Here is a 26,964-nt window from a genome sequence, read left to right on the forward strand (position 1 = left end):
CATATGCGGGCACATGTTTGGGCGTCTCCATGGTTGCTATGGGAGTTCACTCCGTATGGTGTTTTTCCATACGGTTGTGCATTCGGACGGATGGGACGGATCGTACTTGCGCGCTCGGACTTCAGTTTCCCGATTCGTACGTAAAACTGTCCGGGGACGTGTCGGACACTTTTTCCGACCCGAGGACGTGTCGGGGAATTTTCCCAATGCGATTCGTATGGATTTTTTCACATACGAATCGTACTTGCCAGTTTGTACGGGACTTGTACGATTCGTACGTAAAAAAATCCGGATACGTACGGGGAATTTTTTTAACGGATCGGAATCGACCCCCTAGTATCCAAACCGAGGAAAATCGTTTTTGTAGGAAACTCCTTGGAGCCCCGATTGCTACATCGGAGTATATTTGCCATTGCGAATTAAATATGCATTACATAACAGATTTTATAGCAACAAGACCGGCCCTGTTCTGGCTGGCAATTTGGAGGAATACAGCGGCCTCTTTAACCCACGAAATTTTAACAGATTGTTTAAACTGCGAGAAAGGGATGAGAATCCCGTGGCTTGCTGGTATTTTTAAGAAACTATGCAGTGTGGGTAAAGGCCACTTATTTATTGATCCTACTAAGATTGAGCCCACAGATTAAAATGAAACTAAGTGTGCACTGTATGCACTTTATAGTAACGCGAGACTGGAAGCGGAATTAACTAAATCAACTGTCCAGGCTTATGTGAACAAAGACCTGTATAGACAACCAATTCCTTTGTATCTCACGCTACCAATGACAAATTGGGAAAGATCACTACTGCTCCGTCTAAGGGCAGGTACTGTTAGATTTGTATTATGTTTTCCATTAGGTTATTTTGCTGCAGATCGGAACTTATAAATTCTCCCTACTTCCACGGATAGAGTATTTCCACAGTCACACGCACATACACTCACCATACGCTAGGGCTCATCTCACTAACATTCATTCTATTACTCTATCCACACTAAATATACGAGAGAACTCCTAAATCAATCTGCATCTAAACTGAGGTCAATGCAACCTAATTGATTTGTCTCGAGTCATGATTTAAACAATAAGAACACATTTGAGATCTCAATAAACGACAAAGAAATAACCACCCGACACTGTAATTCAAACAAAGGTTATTTTATCTAAATTAGTTCAAATGAAAAATCATTCAATAGCAAAATCATTATTCTCATAGTTACCTATTCTAACTAAATGTCGTAATTAGGTTAGGACAGGTCTCTTAGTAGAGTCTCCCGAGTTGCCGTCCTCTCAATCAGCATCGATCCTCTTGAGCATAGGTTCAGGAAGAAGTGGCCTTAGACCCTCTCTAGTCTAGTTATATTTATACTAAAACTTACACATTAAAAGTTACAAACAAGCTCTAAACGTCCGTTGAGCAGAGCGAGCAGGAAAGGATGTTGGCTCGCAACATTTAGAAAAAACCTCCGCTCTCGAATATCTCAAAAATAAAAACACGGAAAAAGGAATTCGCCACATTCATGGATGCTCTTCTCCAGAATTATAGTGAAGCCACTGCAAGTTTATCAAAAATGTTCATTTGTGGCAATCGTTTTCCTCCAAGGATATCTGGCGATGAGCCCAGAGCTGCTGTCCTTTCGGAAACTTTTAGCTCAGACAGAGACCGAGGTCATGTTCAACCATATTCAGCGAGGCCTCTCCATATTTCATCTACTCAAATGCAGGCTGTAAATGTCGGCCATTTCTCGATAGGCCAAAATGGACAATCTTAATTAAAAGAAACACAAAACATCGTAATGATTATACAGTGTTAATTCCCACTAATACCCTTATGTGTATGTATTTATCTAGCCATTTGCGACATAAAGAAGCATTAAAGCATATTATTTAAAAGCGCAAACACATAACAAATAGCACTTTAGCCACACTTATTTAATTAATTTGCTCACCAACTTAGTTCACTTATTAATTAAGCCATGCAATTGCATTCCCACGTGTAATTCTTTCATTAGTAAGGTTGATTAGTCAAAACACTCGACAAAAATTAATATTTAATAATTACTCATTAGTGAGACTGTACCCCTTTTTTGTGACTGTCACTTCTGGCACTGTGTCCAGGTGTGACAGACATGCAATGTTCTTTAGAGTGGGTCCCAGGGGGGGGGGATGGCTCATGTCTCCCATGCAGAGCATGCTGTAGTGCATGTCTGCACTCCTCACTTGCATAGTGCTTACTGTGACAATCACTGCATGGTGCATGCCACATTCAGCCTGGCTAATCCTGTTGGGAATGTTGTTTCTCCAGTCCTGATGTGATTCTGTGTTCCCCCCAGTGTGACAGGTGACTGTACTCACAGATGTGTGTGAGTTGAGTGTACCTGTGGTGAGAGTGTCCAAATGATGTGTTCGTCCCCTGGACATTGGTGTGTGTGTAAGTCCCCTGTCATGTGGGTGAGTGTCTATGTGGAGTGTTGCAGCCCAGATGCATGAGGGATTCATATACCCTACCCATCTGATGTGAGCAGGGAGCAGTGCTGTGTGTCTGACGTGCTGGGCTAGCCCAACACCTGTGACACCCCCCAGTCAAGTGGCACATGTGCAGAGTGAGGTTTGTACCCGCAGTTGCCAATGGCAGGTGATTGTCCTGTGCCTGTGTGTGTCTGTGTACTCTGCTGAGGTTGCGTCAGTGGCCTGGGGCATGTGACTGCTTTGAGGTGCTGCACATAATCCTGGTGTAGCTTGTGATGCACAGTGTGAGCCAGGATCATTGATTGTGTGGCACCCCTCATTCCACCTGTGTACTTTCAATGCCACGTAGTGCATTTGGCCTTCCCCAGAGGATCATGTCCCTATGACAAAGGTGCAATGAGTTGGCTGCATACTATGCCCTGTTCACACCAGCCAAATTGTACAAATGTGTGTCTCTGTGATATGTAGCAGGTGTATTGATGTTGGCTCACTTTGTCATCCTCACAGGTAGGCGCCTATGCCAAGGGGGAGATCTGGAAGGAGGCCGTCAGGGCCGTGAGGTCGGTGAAGGGACGAAAGCGGCGCCTGGCCCAGGTGAGGAAACGCTGGCAGGATATCTGGTGCTGGACCAGGAGGATCGCCCGGGTCCTGCTGGGGGACTCACCAGAGGGTCATAAGAACCGAGGGTGCCGCCGCCTCACCCACATAATGAAGCGTGTCCTGGCGGTGGTCTTCCCAGAGATGTATAGGCGCTTACAGGAGAAGCAGCAGCAGGAAGGGGGTAGGTACATGTGTGTTTGTTGTGTGTCACCAGCTGTTGGAAGTGCCCAGTCGCATGGATACACAGCCAGGTTTATATGTGCAGTGCATATCCTGTTCCCCCAAGTCAAACCGTGCTGTTCTTCCTCCCTTCCCCTCCTTGACATGTGTACCCTGGTCTGTGTGTAGTCACTCTTGCACAAGGTTATCTAGGCTGCCAGTTAATCCACGTGCCCAATGCTTGCAGCGTCATGTGTGGGGGTGGTGTGTGACATGTGTTGGGACCTTGCCTGTGCCCTGGCCAGTTCAGTCATTGTGGGGTCCATGTTAGTTGCCACTGATGCTGAGTCCCGACATAGGAGTGTGTCTTACAAGTGTACTGCCTTACAGCATGCATGACCAATGTTGTGCCCTCAGACATGATGTGCATGAGTGGGAGATGTGCATAGTGCAGGGACGGTCGTTTCTGTTGCTGTCATATCCATAACGGACCATGGAGGAGTGTGGCCACTACAGTCCCCTGGGGCACCTTTTCCTAGGTATCATGTGTGTCATCCAACAATGTGGACATTCTCAGTGTCTTCAGCATAGGTTGGGCTCTGTGGCATTGTACCCTGGCCTAATTTGTCTTTCCGTTAAGTGTGCTACATGTGTCCACTGTACAGGGTGACCCAATTTGGCTTGTGCATACTCACAGTGGCCAGTGCCTGTGTGTCTTGGTTCAACTATCTGATGATGGTTGTTTGTCAATTATATGTGTGGACAGGCTCACGAGGAGTACTTTGTGTACACTCAGGATTTCTTGAAGGGCATGTTTGTAATCCCCGAGTAGGAGGTGTAAGTAATTCCTCTGTCTCAATCACATTGTCTCAGGTAGGGGGGGGTTTGCGCGGGAAAGGCCTACATGTCCAAACCTTATGTCTCCTTGCCAGGTCTGGCCTGTGTGTGATGCTTGTCTGAACATACACTCAACATGCAGTGACCCAGTCATGTTGGGCATGGTTTAATGTATTTGCTAAGCAGCATGTGCCACAAGTTAGGAGACATGGTTCCTGCTCATCCCTTTTTTGGCAACGGTGTGTGGTCCAGATGCTGTGCTCGACTGTCCCCAGAGACTGGCTCCTCTGTCTAATTTGATATCAAGTTATTTGCTGTTGTGTCATGCTCTCCATTGTTTCCCAGTGGCATGGTGGGTCAACCAACTGTGTGGTGCAGGGCCTACATATGTGCGTAGTATTGTAGATGTTACTCATGTTGTTCTTCATGCTATGCACTGTGACCTATGTAGTTTTGAATCATGTGTCATATGTATACAGGTATTTTTCCTGTCTCTTCACCTTGCCCACAGCATCGTCGGGGGAAACCGAGGGAGACACTGGCACGGACCTTCAGGAGGGATGGAGCACCGGTGCCACCAGTGCTGGGGAGTCTGGTGCAGCGAGTGGCACGGAGGCCGAGGGGAGTGAGGCAGATGACCTGTCTAGTCCCACCACCGACTATGACGCTGACGGGTCCGAGGCTGAGCTCCCAGAGGGGGCGGAGGCTGCTCCCAGAGCTGAAAGCAGCACTCCATCTGTCGCCGCCCCCTCCATTCCCATCACCGGCCTCCCACTTGCTCGGGTCCCTTCCCTCCGTGCTAGGCGACAACATGTCTCCTTCGTGCCAGGCACCGCACCCCCTGCCCCTGTCTCCGCTGCTACCGTCAATGCCGAGTCTGTGGACATTCTGCGGCAGTTGCAGGTTGGTCAGACATCACTGCTTAATGTCCTCCATGGCCACACCAGACTGCTGACACAGATGGTGTCGTACATGGAGGGCATGTCAGCAGCGATGTCTGATCAACGGATGTTGCTGAAGTCCATAGACTCGTCACTGACTGCAGCAGTGGATATCCAGCAGCGCTCCGTCCCCCCCCCACCCCTGCACCATCCACACTTCCCACTCCCATGCCTGTCCCACGCACACCCAGACGTCCCCATGCACGCACCCCACCAGACACAGGCAGCACACCACCAGGGAAGGCCAAGCGCACTCCTCCAGTCACGCACACACAGGGGGAAGTAGGCACACCCACTGTGTCGGGGGGCAAACGGCAGCCACGCAGCCACAGTGGGAGTCCGCAGTCCTCAAGACCCACTTCCTCCAAAACCACTCCCCTTAGCTCTCCTGGCCAACTGTCAGATAAGGAGTCCTTCGTGGCCAGTGTGTCCCTCAGCCCCAGTGCCGTACCGCCATTGTTGGGGTGCCGTAGGGGTACGGCCCGTACCCACGCCTTGAGAGCGTGGGTACGGGTCGTACCACGCCCACCCCTACGGCACCCCAACAATGGTGGTACGGCCCGTACCCATGCCTATGGGATGTGGGTACGGGCCGTACCACCATTGTTGGGGTGCCGTAGGGGTACGGCCCGTACCCATGTCCCAAAGGCATGGGTACGGGCCGTACCGCCATTGTTGGGGTGACATAGGGGTGGGCGTGGTACGACCCATACCCATGCCTTTGGGACGTGGGTACGGGCCGTACCGCCATTGTTGGGGTGACGTAGGGGTGGGCGTGGTACGACCCGTACCCACGCTCTCAAGGCGTGGGTACGGGCTGTACCCCTACGGCACCCCAACAATGGCAGTACGGCCCGTACCCACGTCCCATAGGCATGGGTACGGGCCGTACCGCCATTGTTGGGGTGACATAGGGGTGGGCGTGGTACAACCCGTACCCACGCTCTCAAGGCGTGGGTATGGGCCGTAACCCTACGGCACCCCAACAATGGCGGTACGGCCCGTACCCACGTCCCATAGGCATGGGTACGGGCCATACCGCCATTGTTGGGGTGACATAGGGGTGGGCGTGGTACGACCCGTACCCACGCTCTCAAGGCGTGGGTACGGGCCGTACCCCTACGTCACCCCAACAATGGCGGTACGGCCCGTACCCACGTCCCAAAGGCATGGGTACGGGTCGTACCACGCCCACCCCTACGTCACCCCAACAATGGCGGTACGGCCCGTACCCACGTCCCAAAAGCATGGGTACAGGCCGTACCACCATTGTTGGGATGACGTAGGGGTGGGCGTGGTACGACCCGTACCCACGCTCTTAAGGCATGGGTACGGTGCGTACCACAGTTGTTGTGTTGCCGGTTCGCGTCCATGTCGACTTCCGTTGTGGCGGACGCAGGCATTGGTGGAGACGCCCCCGCCCCCCGAAGTGACCAGGCCCTGGGGGTCAGGTATGTACAGGGCATGTATGATTTTTAACTTGGGTGGGGGTTATGTTTCCTGCCCCTGCCCCCCCCCCCTTGCCCCTGGGTGTTGTTCTGACCTTCTGCGGCGTCTGCATCGGTTCCTGTACACCAGGTGGACTGCTATGACGGCCGGGATGACACGTAGGTTGGGGTCCATGGCTGTCCGTCGCGTACAGGTGCTCCTTCTGCGTGTCGTCCTGATTTCCCGGCAGTTTTTGGCTGCCATAAAAAATAATCCGTGCGGAGTGACGTGGGCACGGATCGTACTTGCTGGTTCGTGAAACGCTTCCTGACTCCGTCCGGATGTCACGTCCACGGTGTCCCGGATCGGATTTGTATGTATTTTTTTGCCGGTGGGTGTTTTTTACGATTCGTACGGAAATGGTGTTTCTGTACGAATCGTACTAGCGGGTTTGTAAGGTGTTTTTCCCGGGTACGAGTCGGACGGAGAAAACGCTCCGTCCGACGGTTCGTACCCGGGTTTTACAGGATCGGAATCAGCACCTAGGTGTCTTAGCCAAACCCCATATCTCTGCCCCATATGTTGCTACCGGTACACACTGCAATTTAAATTTTTTTTAAATTGCTTTAGTAGCTCCTATTTTCTTAGGCCGTTGGAGACTGAGAATAGAATTAATGGCTTTTGAGAACTTGCTCGTGGCGTGGGCCAAATGTCCACTCCTCGAGCCGTTCGCAGCAAAAACCATTCCTAAATAGGGAAAAGTAGTTGTGGAATATAACTTATCAGTTCCCACCGAAATAGCACTAAGCTGTCTTTTCCCTGGCCCACAAGACATAATAAAAGATTTTTAAAAATGTACTTTAAGATCTAAGTTATCCATATACTGTACAAAACTTTTAACCAGAATACGCAGGGCGTTCGGTGTAAGACCCATAAGGACCGCATCATCTGCGTAAAGCAATGTTGGTAACGGCCCCCCCCCCATTATTTTTGGAACATCCATAGTTGCCGATTTTAGGGAGTTACTTAACCCGTTAATGTAAATAATAAACAACAGGGGTGCTAGGACGCACCCCTGCCTAACTCCTCTTTCCACTCTTATGGCCCCAGAGGTTTCCCCCGCCATGCCAATCTTTACTTGCGCTTTTGTATCAGTATGCAAATAGGCCAAAAAATGTACAAGGGGCGCATCTAGACCATAATTTAAATGAATAGACCACAGTTTAGACCTATTTACATACCCAAAACATATTTCTAGCAAGTTGCACAGAGGCCCCAGTTGCTCCAGTGACAAATTGGACAATGTGAAGCACATCATATGTGCAGGGGTGCAAGCCACAGATGGGACCATGCAAATGAAATGCTCACAGAGAGATGTCCACAAATAGTAGATCCTGACACACCCAGGTAGCTGCAAAGGATGAAATGGATACCCACCAGAATAGGATACATATCTCATGGACCACAGGGAGTACCTCAAAGCAGCACATCAGAATTCAACATTGTAAACAAAGCATCACAGGTGCAAGGGCATGTTAAACATCATCAACATAATGTACAGCGAAATCTAGTTCCCAGGGAGAAAGAAAAAAGCTTTATTCAGCATTTTAAAAGTTAAACGTCTGTGCAAACAAAAGGCCAATGGCCAGTCCATGTCCAAATGCCAAGGAGTGAAGTAGAGTGACAACTGTCACACGTTGCTTGCCTGCACTGCTAAGGACCGGGGTCATCCCCTCGGAGGGGCATACATGGGGGCAGGCCAGGCACCGTAGGGACAGGATCATGGCGCAGCAGGAGGAGGCAAGGAAGAGGTGGGGGATGCAGGTGAGACACTTGCAACTGCAGTGGAGCTGACTGAAGTGGTGGGTGCTGTCACAACTGTTGGGCACAAGTCAGATGGTGGGGGTGCCGGCACAACTCCAGTGGGCAGGTCAGATGGAGTGGATTGGCTCACCACTGCAGTGCCCAAGTCAGACGGGGTGGTCGTGGACTCCAAAGAAGTGCCTACATCCATGGGAGCAGAATGGGGGACAGGTGAGGTCGGCAGGGCAGGGGGGGACATGGTCCCCACATCAGTGGCACTAACTGTCTGACCAGGTGTGGAGGAGCAAGTGCTAGGGGGGATGGCCTTAGCATTTTGGGGATGGTGTATCTGTGGGTGGGGGAACCCGGGGCAGGGAGTGGTGGGGGAACCTCTGGAGTGGTGGCCTGGGGGATGGAGGACGGAGACTTTGCCTTGGAGCTGCGTGGTGGCGGGGGGGTCTTGCTCTTGTTGCGCCGGGGGGACTTGCGGGTGGGGGACTCTGTCTGACTGTGCCTGGGGGAGGGTGTCCGGGTGTGAGGGGTACTCCCTTCTGTGTGTGGGGACTTCCTCTTCCCCTTCTAATCAGGATCTGCAGGGTCGGTGGGGAAGAGGCCAAGGTCACAGAGGAAGAGCTTCTGGGGGGATGGGGTTGCAGGTGAGGCAAGGGAAGCGGGCTGGGAAGGAGAAGTCTCGGAGGACTGCGGAGTGGTTGTGAATGACTGTGTGTGTGTCTGCAAAACAGCCCCTGTGAGTGTGGAATCAGTCCCCTGCGCTTGCTTTTGTGCATGTCTAGACCTTGGTTTGGGGGTTTCTGTGCTTGGGACAGGTAGGGTGCTAGGAATCGTGGGTGGTGCAGGGGTAGGAGGGGTTTGGGACTGTTGGAGGAGGGACACTGCTGCCATCAGGGAGGAGGCCACGGACTGATTGGTCCTCTGTAGGGCAGACATGCCAGAGGAAATACCCTCCATGAATGACACCAGTTGTGTCAACAGACCTGGGTGTGCATGGAGGACCTTCAGCATCGACGTCTGCCCTACATGGATCGGTCAAAGTAAGTCCACAGACTCCTCACTAAGGGAGGTGGGGAAACAGGGGCAAGGGGTGCGGTGCCTGGCACAAAGGAGACATGCTCAGGAACACGGGAGCCCACAGGGACCTCTGGGATGGGAGCCGATGGGAGGGGGGTGGTGGTGGTGGTGGCGGAGGCGGGGACAGCCTCACTAGCTGGGGTTTGGTGGCTGCTGACACCCGCCTCCACAAGGGAGTCATCCTCAGAGCTACTGTGGCCCTCAGCTGGGGGTGATGGTGCTGACGACTCCTCCGTGTGGCTCCACTCGCCCTCCGTGCCACTGGGTCCACCCGACTCCTCTCCTGTCCCTGTAAGGCTCTGTGGCTCCTCCTGGTCCGTGGAGCTGTCCCCTCCTGTGGCCGTGGATGTATCTGGATAGGAATAGGAAGTAAGAGAACAACATCAGTCACCTGCACCGACTGCACACACCACAGCGAGTACATCACATCACAGGGCAAGCCCTGGCATCATCAGCTGAACACAGCTCAAAGTACCAACACTGTTTAGGATAAGAAAATTGTCATTCTCAACATCAACCATGGCACACATATCCCTCCTTGACTTTCACACATATGTCCGTTGCATGTTGGATGCCAACACCCCAATGTGCCAACATGCACCACCCACACATTAGTTGTACATGCAAGTGAACATGTAGGAGTATGTCATTATACACACAGCACATCTCTTGCTACTGACTCAGTACAGGTGTCCGGATGAAGGGATGGGCAGTGACTCATTTCACATGCTTGGGATGCATGCCAGCAACACACACTATGATGTTGTGTCTCAGATATGTCTGATCAAATGTTACCAATGGGTGACAGTCTCCACATCCATGTGGTATATGCATCAACCTTGATGGGGTGTGTGTCTAAGAGACGTACATGTAGGGCCGGCAGGAACAACAGTGGCCACTTCCTGTGGGACTTACGCTTGCCTTGTGGTGTGTACGTGCTACGCCATGTCCATTGCTGTGTTGATGTGGCAATACAGGGAGCCTGGGTTTCTGCATGGCAAAGATCTGTGATGCCTGGGAGACATGAGACCTCAATTGTCACTGTGGTGTGTTTTTGGAACGTTGCAGTGGCACATAGGTTGGGTGACATAGCCAGATGATTGGCCATTGCACTACATGGGACTCATGTGGACATGTGGAATTGAGATGTGAGGTGGTGGTCTTGTAGGTGACATATGTGTCCATGACCATCAGCACACACCTCAGTACATTGTGTAATGTCATGAACTAGCATGTGATAGTGATCTTGGTCATGGCCACATGGGTGGATGAACTGACAATCTTCCTTTGTGCATCTCTGTACTGCAGGGCACCAGCTGTCCATCTTCCGTTCCCAAACCTTGCAACCATGGTGGAACGCGACTGCATCAGACGGTACCGCTTCACCAGGCCACTGATTGTGGAGTTGGCAGAGCAGTTGGCGCCACATCTGCTACCTGGCCGGACATACCCTACAGCACTGACCCCAGAGGTGAAGGTGATGGCAGCCCTGCACTTCTTTGCTACTGGTACCTTCCAGTACACTGTGGCTACTGCTGGTGGGATGTCGCAAACGATGTTTAGTCGGGTGCTACGCGATGTCTTGGAGGGGATGTTGCAATTCCTCAACCTGTATATCAAGTTCCCGAGCCCAGGTGAGCTCCCTGAAATAAAGGATGCCTTTTATACACTGGGGAGGATGCCAAACGTCATAGGATCTATTGATGGGACACATTTTGCCTTAATACCACCACAGGCACATGAGCAGGCATACCGGAACAGGAAGCACTACCATTCGATCAATGCTCTGGTGGTCTGTCTTGCTGACATGTCGATCAGACATGTGTGTACACGGTTCCCTGGTTCTGCACATGATGCCTACATTATGAGATGTAGTCGCATTGCAACGCTGATATCACAGATGCCAGCTCAGCATGCCTGGCTTGTCGCTGTGTACTGACTGTTTCTCATTGTGTGTGTTTGTCAATGTTGTATTCCGCACTCTGACAAAACTCAGCTACTTGTTCATTTTTGTGTGTGTAGGTGACTCCGGATACCCCAACATGCCGTGGTTGCTGACACCCCTCAGGAACCCTGTGACACCAGCCGAGCTGCGCTCCAATGAGGCACCTGGTCGGAGCAGGAGGGTGATTAAGCGGACATTCGGCCTCCCGAAAAGCCGCTTTCGCTGCCTGGACAAGACGGGAGGGGCCCTCCCATATGAGCCAGTAAAGGTGTGCAAAATAATCCTTGTCTGCGGCATGCTACACAACATGGCGGTGCGGAAGGAAGTGCCTCTCATCCAGGATGACGATGAACAACGTCCGACACCTGTGGAGGATCCCGGCCTGGGCCAAGATGCCAGTGATGATGAAGATGATGGTTACGTCCACTCCCAGCTCATCAACAACTTCTTCACCTGAATGTGAGTTTCCAGGGTTGTTATGTGAATGTATGGAGGTAGCCTGGAATGTGTTGTGCCAGCTCTGTTGCTGGCTGAGTGTGTCTGTGTGCCACTTGACTAGATGCGTCCTGTGATGTGTCTATTCAGGTGGTGTGTACTCCACAATAGGGTAGTACTGCTAACTAGTGTTTGTGTAGGTGTCTTGCAACATTTTTTGTGCATGTGTATTGCATTTCTCTCCTGTTCTTCTGTGCTTTTGACTGTATCTTGTCTGTCCTTCCCAGGGTACTTTGCCTGTTGAGTGGTCAACTCTGACCCCCAACACCCGGAAGCCAACACCAGTGTGGAAGTTGACAATTCCCATCAACTGATGTACCACACATCCCTGGACTTCCATTCTCCAACACATTGGGAGCGTGTGTCCACTGATACGTAGAATTACTGTGCAACTAGTGTGGAATAAACGTGTTGCTGATGTGTAATGAACCTGTGCTATGCTTTGTTATGTGCGTTGTCTGTCTTCCCACATCTGCGTGACATCTGCTTACCTCACCTGTGGACTTGTTACCACTGACTGGGCTTGGTGTTGTGTCTGTGCATGCCAATGTGTTTCAGGTCAGCATCATTGTGTGTGATGAGTAACATGGCCATGGTGAGTATGTTTTGTGTTGCCATAGTGGTGTGTCTCCCTCACATGTGTCACATCCCCATGACTCACCTTACATTGGTCACATTGTTGTAGTATTTGGCATGCAGTGTGTTGTGTAGCAGATCGACATCTCCCTGAACATGACAAGTTGGAATCACAACAGAGGCAAATATGGTGTGCTGGTGAGTTTATTTACAAAAAAGTGTGAGGGAAGTGCACAGGATGGTGGGTGCTGTACAGTGGTTTGGGAATCCAAAGTTCACATTGGAGTTGGAAGTGCTGGTAGATGAAATGTCCAGAGTAAAGTCCACAGTCATCTGATACATTGGCCCAACATGAACCCTCCATGTCATGTGGGCGAGGTGTGTGCGATTGGACAAGGTGAACGGGTTGCACACAAGGAACATTGTCCAGAACAGGTTTAGAGGCCCTGGGGGATGTGCTGGAACATCTGCCTCTCACATGTCCTCCTTCGGACGACCCCTCTTCTTCCGGGGGGGATCCTCATGTGCTGGTCTCTGCGGTGCAGGGGACTCTCCGCCAGAGTCCTCCTCCCTCCTTCCCTGTGGCTCTGGCAGATGGTGTTGCGACAGATGTTGTGGGCATTCAGGGGGGTGTGGACAGGTTGGTGTTGATCTGGCGGAGGCATTGTAGTATGTCCCGATGCACCGCAGTGATGTCATCCCACTTGGCCTCCATGCGGGCATGGTGGGCAACCTGCTCGTGTTGCATGTCCTTGAGGATCCCCACTACCTGCCCAAATCCTCTGGTGCTATCCTGGTACAAATCTAAGATGCGTGCCAGGTGGGGGTCATCATGCAGTCCAGACGCCTCTGCAAGGCGCCCCCTGTGCCTCCCACCCCTCCCAGCACCCCTCTCCACACGGGCAGGACTAGCGGCAGGACGCACAGGTGATACTGTGACTCCTTGGGTGGTGTTGCTGGTGGTGTTGGCTGTAGCTTCCGGGGGGTCCTGTGTCCCTGTGCTGTGGGTGTTGATTGTCCTTGGTCTGTCCTTGTTGGCGGGGGTGCCCTGTTGGTGTCCAGATGCTGGAGGCATGGGTACAGGGGGGGCAGATGTTGATGCTGCTGGTGCTGCATGATGGCTCACACCGGAGGGGTCAGGTTGGTCGTCGTCATCCGAAGAGGACAGTGAGAGAGTCAGACCAGAGAGCTCAGTGTCCACCAGAGTCTGGGACTGGGTATCCTCATTATTTGGTGCTGGGTGCCCGGCACCACCTGTGTTTGGAAGAGACACACAATGTGATTTATGTTTCTACATGCATCGTTGGTTCACAAACATGACATTTTCTACTTTTCAAACAGATGCCTGCCTGTACACTGCTTTTTCCCAGATTGTCACGGACAGAGTTTGATATTGTTGTTGGCCATTTGCCAGCATGGCCTTGTGCTCCCCACAACAGAGCCCAGTGTCAGACATCTTGTCAGTCCCTTCCCACTCCCTGTGAGGCGAGTATGGTTCAGTTTGATCTTGCTGGGCCATGTGGGTGGGTGTAGGTTGTCTGTGACTGCAAATCCCATCATACTCTTGGCTGCAGCCCCCTTCCCAGCATGCCCATACTTCCTCCCTCTTGACTCTGCTTCCCTGTGAGGGGGTGTGACAGCAATGGCAAGATGGCTGACTGTGAAGTCCTGATGGTTGTTGTTGGCCAGTTCCCAGCATGGCCTTGTGCTCCCCACAACAGAGCCCAGTGTCAGACATCTTGTCAGTCCCTTCCCACTCCCTGTGAGGCAAGTATGGTTCAGTTTGACCTTGCTGGGCCTAGTGGGTGGGTGTATGTTGTCTGTGACTGCGAGTCCCATCATACTCTTGGCTACACCCCCTTCCCAGCATGCCCATACTTCCTCCCTCTTGACTTTTCTTCCCTGTGAGGGGGATTGACAGCAATGGCAAGATGGCTGACTGTGAAGTCCTGATGTTTGTTGTTGGCCATTTCCCAGCATTGCCTTGTGCTCTCCACAACAGAGCCCAGTGTCAGACATCTTGTCAGTCCCTACCCACTCCATGTGAGGCAAGTATGGTTTAGTTTGATCTTGCTGGGCCATGTGGGTGGGTGTAGGTTGTCTGTGACTGCCAGTCCCATCATACTCTTGGCTACACCCCCCTTCCCAGCATGCCCATACTTCCTCCCTCTTGACTCTTCTTCCCTGTGAGGGGGTGTGACAGCAATGGCAAGATGGCTGACTGTGAAATCCTGGTGTATGTTAGGCTACAAGTCCCAAGTGAGCCTCTGTGCTTCATACAGCAGCACCCAGTACAGGGTATCTTTTGCTGATATTTCAATGAGGTGTGTGTCAATGCATTGTACCCGGTGAGTTGTGTGGAGTTTGTGCTGAGGGGGGGTGTCTCCCCATGCTGATTAGTATGGTCAGGGCTGTCAGTCCTCCTTCCCATCATGAAACATGCTTCCATTGTAGAGTGTGCAAGTTGTCTTTCAGGATGTCAGTCAGTGGTGTCCTGCTTCTGATTTGCACACAGGCCCTAGCAGGGCCTTGTGCTCCCCACAGCAGGACCCAGTGTCAGCCATCTTGTCAGTCATTTTCCACTCCCTGTGATGTGGGCATGTTTCTGAGAGGTCTTGATGGGCCAATCAGGAGGGTTGGGGGTACGCACCATACATACACGGGTGGGGGTACGACTCGAACGTACACAGGAGTACATACACGGGGGGGTTCGACACGTACACGGGTGTACATACACGGGGGGTTCGACACGTACACGGGTGTACATACACGGGGGGGTACGACTCAAACGTACATGGGTGTACATACACGGGTGGGGGTACGACTCGAACGTACACGGGTGTACATACACGGGGGGTTCGACACGTACACGGGTGTACATACACGGGGGTTCGACACGTACACGGGTGTACATACACGGGGGGTTCGACACGTACACGGTTGTACATACACGGGGGTTCAACACGAACGTACGGGGGCTGGGGGGGCAGCGCGTACATACGGGGGCTGGGGGGGGTGGGCGCGTATGCGGGCACATGTCTCCATGGTTGCTATGGGAGTTCGGTGCGGACGGTGTTTTTACCATACGGTTGTAACATCGGACGCACGGGATGGATCGTAATTCCGCGGTCGGACTTCATTTTTCACATTTGTACGGTAAATCGTCCGGGGACGTGTCGGACACATTTTCCGACCCGAGGACGTGTGGGGAATAATTCCCAATGCGATTCGTATGGACTTTTTCCCATGCGAATCGTAATTGGCAGTTTGTACGGCACTTGTACGATTCGTAAGGTAAAAAGACCGGATGCGAGTCGTACGGGGAATTTTTTTACCGGATCGTAATCGGCACCAAAGTCTGTAAAATGGCAATTTTGGTCACTGTCAGGCTTTAAAAAGTGGTTATTCATCATGAGGTACAATCCAGTTGACATTTTGAAATTTATTTAGATAATCCCAAAATTCAGTTTTCTGATGCAAACTTTTTCCAGATGGTCAGTAATTTTGTTTTTTTAATGTTTAATCTTTTGACTGTAAATGACTATTGCATGCAAATTATAACATTTGGAACTAAAATAAGTGTGTTTACAGTCATTTTCCCGCCAAAAATAGATCAAAATAGAGGCTTCTGAGTAGAAGGAAAGGTCTGTAAATGTGGCAATTTTTGTCACCGTGAGGCTTTAGAAAGTGGGTATTCAACATGGGGCACGATCCAATTGACATTTTGAATCATTTTTTGTAGAGTTAAAAAAATCTTTTTTCTAAAGAAAAGTGATGATTGCGGACCTGTCGAACTTTCTCCAGATGGTTAGGAATGGAGATTTTTTAATGTTTAATCTTTCTGACTGTCAATAACTATTGCATGTGTTTTATTATATTTGGAACTAAAATAACTGGGTTTAGAGTCATTTTCCTGCCCAACATCGGTAAAAATAAAACTTTCTGAGTATGAGGAAAAGTCTGTAAAAATGGCAATTTTGGTCACTGTGAGGTGTCAAAAATTGGTAATTCAAAGATGAGGCACGATGCAATTGATATTTTGAATAATGTTTTTATAGAGTTCAAAAAATCTATTTCTGATGAAAAACGATTACCCTGGACCTGTTGAATTATCTCCAGATGGTCAGTAATGGTGATTTTTTAATCTTTAATCTTTTGACTGTAAATAACTATTGCATGTGAATTATCATTTTTGGAACTAAAATAAGTGTGTTTAGAGTCATTTTTTTGCCTGAAATAGGTCAAATTAAAAGCTTCCGAGTAGGAGGAAAAGACTGTAAAAATGGCAATTTTGGTCATTGTAAGGCTTTAAAAAGTATTTATTCAACATGGGGCATGATCCAATTGACATTTTCAATAAATTTTTTATAGTGTCCAAAAAATCTATTTCTGATGAAAAATGATTACACTGTACCTGTTAAACTTTCTCCAGATGGTCAGTAATGGTGATTTTTTTATGTTTAATCTTTTGACTGTAAATGACTACTGTATGTCAATTATGACTTTTGGAACTAAAATAAGTGCGTTTAGAGTCATTTTCCTGTCCGGAATAGGTTAAAATAGAAGCTTCCGAGTAGGAGAAAAAGTCTTTAAAAATTGCAGTTTTGGTGACAGAGAGGCTTTAAAAATTGGCTATTCAACATGAGGCACGATCCATTTGACATTTTAAGTCATTTTTTTTGAGTCCCAAAAATCTATTTTCTGATGAAAAAAGATGACCCCAGACTTGTCGAACTTTCTCCGGATGGTCAGTAATGGTGATGTTTTAATGTTAATTTCTTTTACTGTAAATGATCATTGCATGTGAATTATAACTTTTGGAATGAAAATAAGTGTGTTTAGAGTCATTTTCCTGCCCAAAATAGATCAAAATAGAAGCTTCTGAGTAGGAGGAAAAGTCTGTCAACATGGCAATTTTGGTCACTGTGAGGCTTCAAAAATTGGCTATTCAACATGAGGCACGATCCTATTGACATTTTGAATAATTTTTTGTACTGTGCAAAAAATAAATTTTCTGATGAAAAATTGACGGACCTGTCAAACTTTCGCCAGATGGTCAGTAATGGTGATTTTTTAATGTTTAATCTTTTGACTGTAAATTAATATTTCATGTGAATTATATATTTTGGAGCTAAAATATATGTGTTTAGAGTATTTTTCCTGCCCGAAATATGTCAAAATAGAAGCTTCTGAGTAGGAAGAAAAGTCTGCAAAAATGGCAATTTTATTCACTGTGAGGCTTTAAAAATGTGTAACTCAACACGAGGCAAGATCCAATTGACATTGTGAATCATTTTTTGTTGTGTCCAAAAAATCTATTTTCTGATGAAAAACGATGACACCAAACCTGCCGAACTTTCTCCAGATGGTCAGTAATGGTGATTTTTTTAATATTTAATCTTTTTACTGTAAATAACTATTGCATATGGGAATTATCACTTTTGAAACTAAAATAAGTGTGTTTAGAGTAATTCTTCTGCCCGAAATAGGTCAAATTAAAAGCTTTTGGGTAGGAGAACAAGTCTGTAAAAATTGCAACTTTGATCTCTGTGAGGCGTTAAAAATTGGTTATTCATCATGAGGTACAATCAAGTTAACATTTTGAATTTTTTTTAGATAATAAAAAAAATATGTTGTCTGCTGAAAAACGAAAATCTGTCAAACTTTTTCCACATGGTCAGTAATTGTGTTTTTTTTTTAATGTTTAATCTTTTGACTGTAAATGACTATTGCGTGCAAATTATAACTTTTGGAACTAAAATAAGTGTGGTTAGAATCATTTTTCTTCCCGTAATCGGTCAAATTAAAAGCTTCTGAGAAGAAGGAAAGGTCTGTAAAATGGCAATTTTGGTCACTGTCAGGCTTTAAAAAGTGGTTATTCAACATGGGGCACGATCCAATTGACATTTTGTATCATTTTTTTAGAGTCCCAAAAATGTATTTTCTGATGAGAAAGGATGACCACGGACTTGTAGAACTTTCTCCAGATGGTCAGTAATGGTTGTTTTTTAATGTTTAATCTTTTGACTGTAAATAACTATTGCATGTGAATTATCACTCTTTGAAACTTAAATAAGTGTGTTTAGAGTCATTTTTCTGCCCGAAATAGGTCAAATTAAAAGCTTCGGAGTAAGAGAAAAAGTCTGTAAAAATTGCAAATTTGGTCACTGTGAGGTTTTAAAAAGTGATTATTCAACATGGGGCATGATCCAATTGAGATTTTGAATCATTTTCTGTAGAGTCCAAAAAATCAATTTTCTGATGAAAAACTATTACCCTGGACCTGTCGAACTTTCTCCAGATGGTCAGTAATGGTGATTTTTTAATGTTTCATTTTTTGACTGTAAATTACTATTGCATGTGAATTATAACTTTTTAAACTAAAATATGTGTGTTTAGAGTAATTTTCCTGCCGTAAATATGTCAAAATAGAAGCTTCTGAGTAGGAGGAAAAGTCTGTAAAAATGGCAGTTTTGGTCACTGAAAGGCTTTTAAAAATTAGCTATTCAACATGAGGCACGATTCAATTGATATTTTGAATCGTTTTTTGTACTGTCCAAAAAATTGATTTTCTGATGAAAAACGATGACCCCGGACCTTTCAAACTTTCTCCAGATGGTCAGTAATGGTGATATTTCAATGTTTAATCCTTTGACTGTAAATAACTATTTCATGTGAATTATCAATTTCGGAGCTAAAATAAGTGTGTATAGAGTCATTTTCCAGCCCGACATAGGTCAAAATAAAAGCTTCTGAGTAGGAGGAAAGGTCTGTAAAAATGGCAATTTTTGTCACTGTGAAGTTTTAAAAAGTGGTTATTCAACATGGGGCACGATCCAATTGAGATTTTGAATCATTTTCTGTAGAGTCCAAAAAATCAATTTTCTGATGAAAAACTATTGCCCCGGACCTGTAAAACTATCTCCAGATGTTCAGTAATGTTTTGACTGTAAATGACTGCTGTATGTGAATTATAACTTTTGGAACTAAAATAAGTGTGCTTAGAGTCATTTTCCTGCCCTGAATAGATTAAAATAGAAGATTCCGAGTAGGAGGAAAAGTCTATAAAAATTGCAGTTTTGGTGACTGTGAGGTTTTAAAAATTGGCTATTCAACATGAGGCGCGATCCAATTGACATTTTGAGTCATTTTTTGTAGTCCCAAAAATCTATTTTCTGATGAAAAACTATGACCCCGGACCTGTCAAACTTTCTCCAGATGGTCAGGAATGGTGATTTTTTAATGTTTAAGTTTCTGACTGTCAATAACTATTGCATGTGTCTTATCACATTTGGAACTAAAATAAGTGTGTTTAGAGTAATTTTCATACCCAAAATCGGTCAAAATAAAACCTTCTGAGTAGGAGGGAAAGTCTGTAAAAATTGCAATTTTGGTCTCCGTGAGGCTTAAAAAAATTGGTTATTTAACATGACGCATGATCCAATTGACATTTTGAATAATTTTTTGTAGAGTGCAAAAAACGATGACCCTGGACCTGTCGAACTTTCTCCAGACGGCCAATAATGGTGATTTTTCAATGCTTAATATTTTGACTGTAAATAACTATTTCATGTGAATTATCAATTTCAGAGCTAAAATAAGTGTGTATAGAGTCATTTTCCAGCCCGACAGAGGTCAAAATAAAAGCTTCTGAGTAGGAGGAAAGGTCTGTAAAAATGGCAATTTTTGTCACTGTGAGGTTTTAAAAAGTGATTATTCAACATGGGGCACGATCCAATTGAGATTTTGAATCATTTTCTGTAGAGTCCAAAAAATCAATTTTCTGATGAAAAACTTTTGCCCCGGACCTGTCGAACTTTCTCCAGATGATCAGTAATGGTGATTTTTTAATGTTTAATCTTTCTGACTGTCAATAACTATTGCAGGTGTTTTATCACATTTGGAACTAAAATAAGTGTGTTTAGAGTCATTTTCCTGCCCAAAATCGGTCAAAATAGAACCTTCTGAGTAGGAGGAAAAGTCTGTAAAAATGGCAATTTTGGTCACTGTGAGGTGTTAAAAATTGGTTATTCAACATGAGGCATGATGCAATTGACATTTTGAATAATTTTTTTATAGAGTCCAAAACATCTATTTCTGATGAAAAACGATTACTCTGGACCTGTTGAATTATCTCCAGATGGTCAGTAATGGTGATTTTTTTCATCTTTACTCTTTTGACTGTAAATAACTATTGCATGTGAATTATCACTTTTTGAACAAAAATAAGTGTGTTTAGAGTAATTTTTTTGCCCGAAATAGGTCAAATTAAAAGCTTCAGAGTAGGAGGAAAAGTCTGTAAAAATGGCAATTTTGGCCACTGTAAGGCTTTAAAAGTGGTTATTCAACATGGGGCATGATCCAATTGACATTTTGAATCATTTTTTGTAGAGTCCAAAAAATCAATTTTTCAATGAAAAACAATGACCCCGGACCTGTAAAACTTTCTCCAGATGTTCAGTAATGTTTTGACTGTAAATGACTACTGTATGTGAATTATAGCTTTTGGAACTAAAATAAGTGTGTTTAGAGTCATTTTACTGCCCGGAATAGGTTAAAATAGAAGATTCCGAGTAGGAGGAAAAGTCTATAAAAATTGCAGTTTTGGTGACTGTGAGGTTTTAAAAATTGGCTATTCAACATGAGGCACGATCCAATTGACATTTTGAGTCATTTTTTGTAGTCCCAAAAATCTATTTTCTGATGAAAAACTATGACCCCGGACCTGTCGAACTTTCTCCAGATGGTCAGTAATGGTGATTTTTTAATGTTTAAGTTTCTGACTGTCAATAACTATTGCATGTGTCTTATCACATTTGGAACTATAATAAGTGTGTTTAGAGTAATTTTCATACCCAAAATCGGTCAAAATAAAACCTTCTGAGTAGGAGGGAAAGTCTGTAAAAATGGCAATTTTGGTCTCCGTGAGGCTTAAAAAAATTGGTTATTTAACATGACGCATGATCCAATTGACATTTTGAATAATTTTTTGTAGAGTGCAAAAAATCAATTTTCTGATGAAAAACGATGACCCTGGACCTGTCGAACTTTCTCCAGACGGCCAATAATGGTGATTTTTCAATGCTTAATATTTTGACTGTAAATAACTATTTCATGTGAATTATCAATTTCAGAGCTAAAATAAGTGTGTATAGAGTCATTTTCCAGCCCGACATAGGTCAAAATAAAAGCTTCTGAGTAGGAGGAAAGGTCTGTAAAAATGGCAATTTTTGTCACTGTGAGGTTTTAAAAAGTGGTTATTCAACATGGGGCACGATCCAATTGAGATTTTGAATCATTTTCTGTAGAGTCCAAAAAATCAATTTTCTGATGAAAAACTATTGCCCCGGACCTGTAAAACTATCTCCAGATGTTCAGTAATGTTTTGACTGTAAATGACTGCTGTATGTGAATTATAACTTTTGGAACTAAAATAAGTGTGCTTAGAGTCATTTTCCTGCCCTGAATAGATTAAAATAGAAGATTCCGAGTAGGAGGAAAAGTCTATAAAAATTGCAGTTTTGGTGACTGTGAGGTTTTAAAAATTGGCTATTCAACATGAGGCACGATCCAATTGACATTTTGAGTCATTTTTTGTAGTCCCAAAAATCTATTTTCTGATGAAAAACTATGACCCCGGACCTGTCGAACTTTCTCCAGATGGTCAGTAATGGTGATTTTTTAATGTTTAAGTTTCTGACTGTCAATAACTATTGCATGTGTCTTATCACATTTGGAACTATAATAAGTGTGTTTAGAGTAATTTTCATACCCAAAATCGGTCAAAATAAAACCTTCTGAGTAGGAGGGAAAGTCTGTAAAAATGGCAATTTTGGTCTCCGTGAGGCTTAAAAAAATTGGTTATTTAACATGACGCATGATCCAATTGACATTTTGAATAATTTTTTGTAGAGTGCAAAAAATCAATTTTCTGATGAAAAACGATGACCCTGGACCTGTCGAACTTTCTCCAGACGGCCAATAATGGTGATTTTTCAATGCTTAATATTTTGACTGTAAATAATTATTTCATGTGAATTATCAATTTCAGAGCTAAAATAAGTGTGTATAGAGTCATTTTCCAGCCCGACATAGGTCAAAATAAAAGCTTCTGAGTAGGAGGAAAGGTCTGTAAAAATGGCAATTTTTGTCACTGTGAGGTTTTAAAAAGTGGTTATTCAACATGGGGCACGATCCAATTGAGATTTTGAATCATTTTCTGTAGAGTCCAAAAAATCAATTTTCTGATGAAAAACTATTGCCCCGGACCTGTAAAACTATCTCCAGATGTTCAGTAATGTTTTGACTGTAAATGACTGCTGTATGTGAATTATAACTTTTGGAACTAAAATAAGTGTGCTTAGAGTCATTTTCCTGCCCTGAATAGATTAAAATAGAAGATTCCGAGTAGGAGGAAAAGTCTATAAAAATTGCAGTTTTGGTGACTGTGAGGTTTTAAAAATTGGCTATTCAACATGAGGCACGATCCAATTGACATTTTGAGTCATTTTTTGTAGTCCCAAAAATCTATTTTCTGATGAAAAACTATGACCCCGGATCTGTCAAACTTTCTCCAGATGGTCAGGAATGGTGATTTTTTAATGTTTAAGTTTCTGACTGTCAATAACTATTGCATGTGTCTTATCACATTTGGAACTAAAATAAGTGTGTTTAGAGTAATTTTCATACCCAAAATCGGTCAAAATCAAACCTGAGTAGGAGGGAAAGTCTGTAAAAATTGCAATTTTGGTCTCCGTGAGGCTTAAAAAAATTGGTTATTTAACATGACGCATGATCCAATTGACATTTTGAATAATTTTTTGTAGAGTGCAAAAAACGATGACCCTGGACCTGTCGAACTTTCTCCAGACGGCCAATAATGGTGATTTTTCAATGCTTAATATTTTGACTGTAAATAACTATTTCATGTGAATTATCAATTTCGGAGCTAAAATAAGTGTGTATAGAGTCATTTTCCAGCCCGACATAGGTCAAAATAAAAGCTTCTGAGTAGGAGGAAAGGTCTGTAAAAATGGCAATTTTTGTCACTGTGAAGTTTTAAAAAGTGGTTATTCAACATGGGGCACGATCCAATTGAGATTTTGAATCATTTTCTGTAGAGTCCAAAAAATCAATTTTTTGATGAAAAACTATTGCCCCGGACCTGTAAAACTATCTCCAGATGTTCAGTAATGTTTTGACTGTAAATGACTGCTGTATGTGAATTATAACTTTTGGAACTAAAATAAGTGTGCTTAGAGTCATTTTCCTGCCCTGAATAGATTAAAATAGAAGATTCCGAGTAGGAGGAAAAGTCTATAAAAATTGCAGTTTTGGTGACTGTGAGGTTTTAAAAATTGGCTATTCAACATGAGGCACGATCCAATTGACATTTTGAGTCATTTTTTGTAGTCCCAAAAATCTATTTTCTGATGAAAAACTATGACCCCGGACCTGTCAAACTTTCTCCAGATGGTCAGGAATGGTGATTTTTTAATGTTTAAGTTTCTGACTGTCAATAACTATTGCATGTGTCTTATCACATTTGGAACTAAAATAAGTGTGTTTAGAGTAATTTTCATACCCAAAATCGGTCAAAATAAAACCTTCTGAGTAGGAGGGAAAGTCTGTAAAAATTGCAATTTTGGTCTCCGTGAGGCTTAAAAAAATTGGTTATTTAACATGACGCATGATCCAATTGACATTTTGAATAATTTTTTGTAGAGTGCAAAAAACGATGACCCTGGACCTGTCGAACTTTCTCCAGACGGCCAATAATGGTGATTTTTCAATGCTTAATATTTTGACTGTAAATAACTATTTCATGTGAATTATCAATTTCGGAGCTAAAATAAGTGTGTATAGAGTCATTTTCCAGCCCGACAGAGGTCAAAATAAAAGCTTCTGAGTAGGAGGAAAGGTCTGTAAAAATGGCAATTTTTGTCACTGTGAGGTTTTAAAAAGTGATTATTCAACATGGGGCACGATCCAATTGAGATTTTGAATCATTTTCTGTAGAGTCCAAAAAATCAATTTTCTGATGAAAAACTTTTGCCCCGGACCTGTCGAACTTTCTCCAGATGATCAGTAATGGTGATTTTGTAATGTTTAATCTTTTGACTGTAAATGACTATTGCATGTGAATTATATATTTTGTAACTAAAATATGTGTGTTTAGAGTATTTTTCCTGCCCGAAATATGTCAAAAGAGAAGCTTCTGAGTAGGAGGAAAAGTCTGTAAAAATGGAAAATGTATTCACTGAAAGGCTTTAAAAAGGTGTTATTCAACATGAGGCATGATCCAATTGACATTTTGAATCATTTTTTGTAGTGTCTAAAAAATCTATTTTCTCATGAAAAACAATGACACCAGACCTGCTGAACTTTCTCCAGATGGTCAGTAGTGGTGATTATTTAATGTTTAATCTTTTGATTGTAAATGAATATTTCATGTAAATTATATATTTTGGAACTAAAATATGTGTATTTAGAGTGTTTTTCCTGCCCGAAATATGTCAAAATAGAAGCTTCTGAGTAGGAGGGAAAGTCTGTAAAAATTGCAATTTTGGTCTCCGTGAGGCTTAAAAAAATTGGTTATTTAACATGACGCATGATCCAATTGACATTTTGAATAATTTTTTGTAGAGTGCAAAAAACGATGACCCTGGACCTGTCGAACTTTCTCCAGACGGCCAATAATGGTGATTTTTCAATGCTTAATATTTTGACTGTAAATAACTATTTCATGTGAATTATCAATTTCGGAGCTAAAATAAGTGTGTATAGAGTCATTTTCCAGCCCGACATAGGTCAAAATAAAAGCTTCTGAGTAGGAGGAAAGGTCTGTAAAAATGGCAATTTTTGTCACTGTGAAGTTTTAAAAAGTGGTTATTCAACATGGGGCACGATCCAATTGAGATTTTGAATCATTTTCTGTAGAGTCCAAAAAATCAATTTTCTGATGAAAAACTATTGCCCCGGACCTGTAAAACTATCTCCAGATGTTCAGTAATGTTTTGACTGTAAATGACTGCTGTATGTGAATTATAACTTTTGGAACTAAAATAAGTGTGCTTAGAGTCATTTTCCTGCCCTGAATAGATTAAAATAGAAGATTCCGAGTAGGAGGAAAAGTCTATAAAAATTGCAGTTTTGGTGACTGTGAGGTTTTAAAAATTGGCTATTCAACATGAGGCACAATCCAATTGACATTTTGAGTCATTTTTTGTAGTCCAAAAAATCAATTTTCTGATGAAAAACTATTGCCCCGGACCTGTAAAACTATCTCCAGATGTTCAGTAATGTTTTGACTGTAAATGACTGCTGTATGTGAATTATAACTTTTGGAACTAAAATAAGTGTGCTTAGAGTCATTTTCCTGCCCTGAATAGATTAAAATAGAAGATTCCGAGTAGGAGGAAAAGTCTATAAAAATTGCAGTTTTGGTGACTGTGAGGTTTTAAAAATTGGCTATTCAACATGAGGCACGATCCAATTGACATTTTGAGTCATTTTTTGTAGTCCCAAAAATCTATTTTCTGATGAAAAACTATGACCCCGGACCTGTCAAACTTTCTCCAGATGGTCAGGAATGGTGATTTTTTAATGTTTAAGTTTCTGACTGTCAATAACTATTGCATGTGTCTTATCACATTTGGAACTAAAATAAGTGTGTTTAGAGTAATTTTCATACCCAAAATCGGTCAAAATAAAACCTTCTGAGTAGGAGGGAAAGTCTGTAAAAATTGCAATTTTGGTCTCCGTGAGGCTTAAAAAAATTGGTTATTTAACATGACGCATGATCCAATTGACATTTTGAATAATTTTTTGTAGAGTGCAAAAAACGATGACCCTGGACCTGTCGAACTTTCTCCAGACGGCCAATAATGGTGATTTTTCAATGCTTAATATTTTGACTGTAAATAACTATTTCATGTGAATTATCAATTTCGGAGCTAAAATAAGTGTGTATAGAGTCATTTTCCAGCCCGACATAGGTCAAAATAAAAGCTTCTGAGTAGGAGGAAAGGTCTGTAAAAATGGCAATTTTTGTCACTGTGAGGTTTTAAAAAGTGATTATTCAACATGGGGCACGATCCAATTGAGATTTTGAATCATTTTCTGTAGAGTCCAAAAAATCAATTTTCTGATGAAAAACTTTTGCCCCGGACCTGTCGAACTTTCTCCAGATGATCAGTAATGGTGATTTTGTAATGTTTAATCTTTTGACTGTAAATGACTATTGCATGTGAATTATATATTTTGTAACTAAAATATGTGTGTTTAGAGTATTTTTCCTGCCCGAAATATGTCAAAAGAGAAGCTTCTGAGTAGGAGGAAAAGTCTGTAAAATGGAAAATGTATTCACTGAAAGGCTTTAAAAAGGTGTTATTCAACATGAGGCATGATCCAATTGACATTTTGAATCATTTTTTGTAGTGTCTAAAAAATCTATTTTCTCATGAAAAACAATGACACCAGACCTGCTGAACTTTCTCCAGATGGTCAGTAGTGGTGATTATTTAATGTTTAATCTTTTGATTGTAAATGAATATTTCATGTAAATTATATATTTTGGAACTAAAATATGTGTATTTAGAGTATTTTTCCTGCCCGAAATATG

The sequence above is a fragment of the Triturus cristatus genome, chromosome 11 (genome assembly GCF_964204655.1).
Source record: "Triturus cristatus chromosome 11, aTriCri1.1, whole genome shotgun sequence".
Lineage (NCBI taxonomy): Eukaryota > Metazoa > Chordata > Amphibia > Caudata > Salamandridae > Triturus > Triturus cristatus.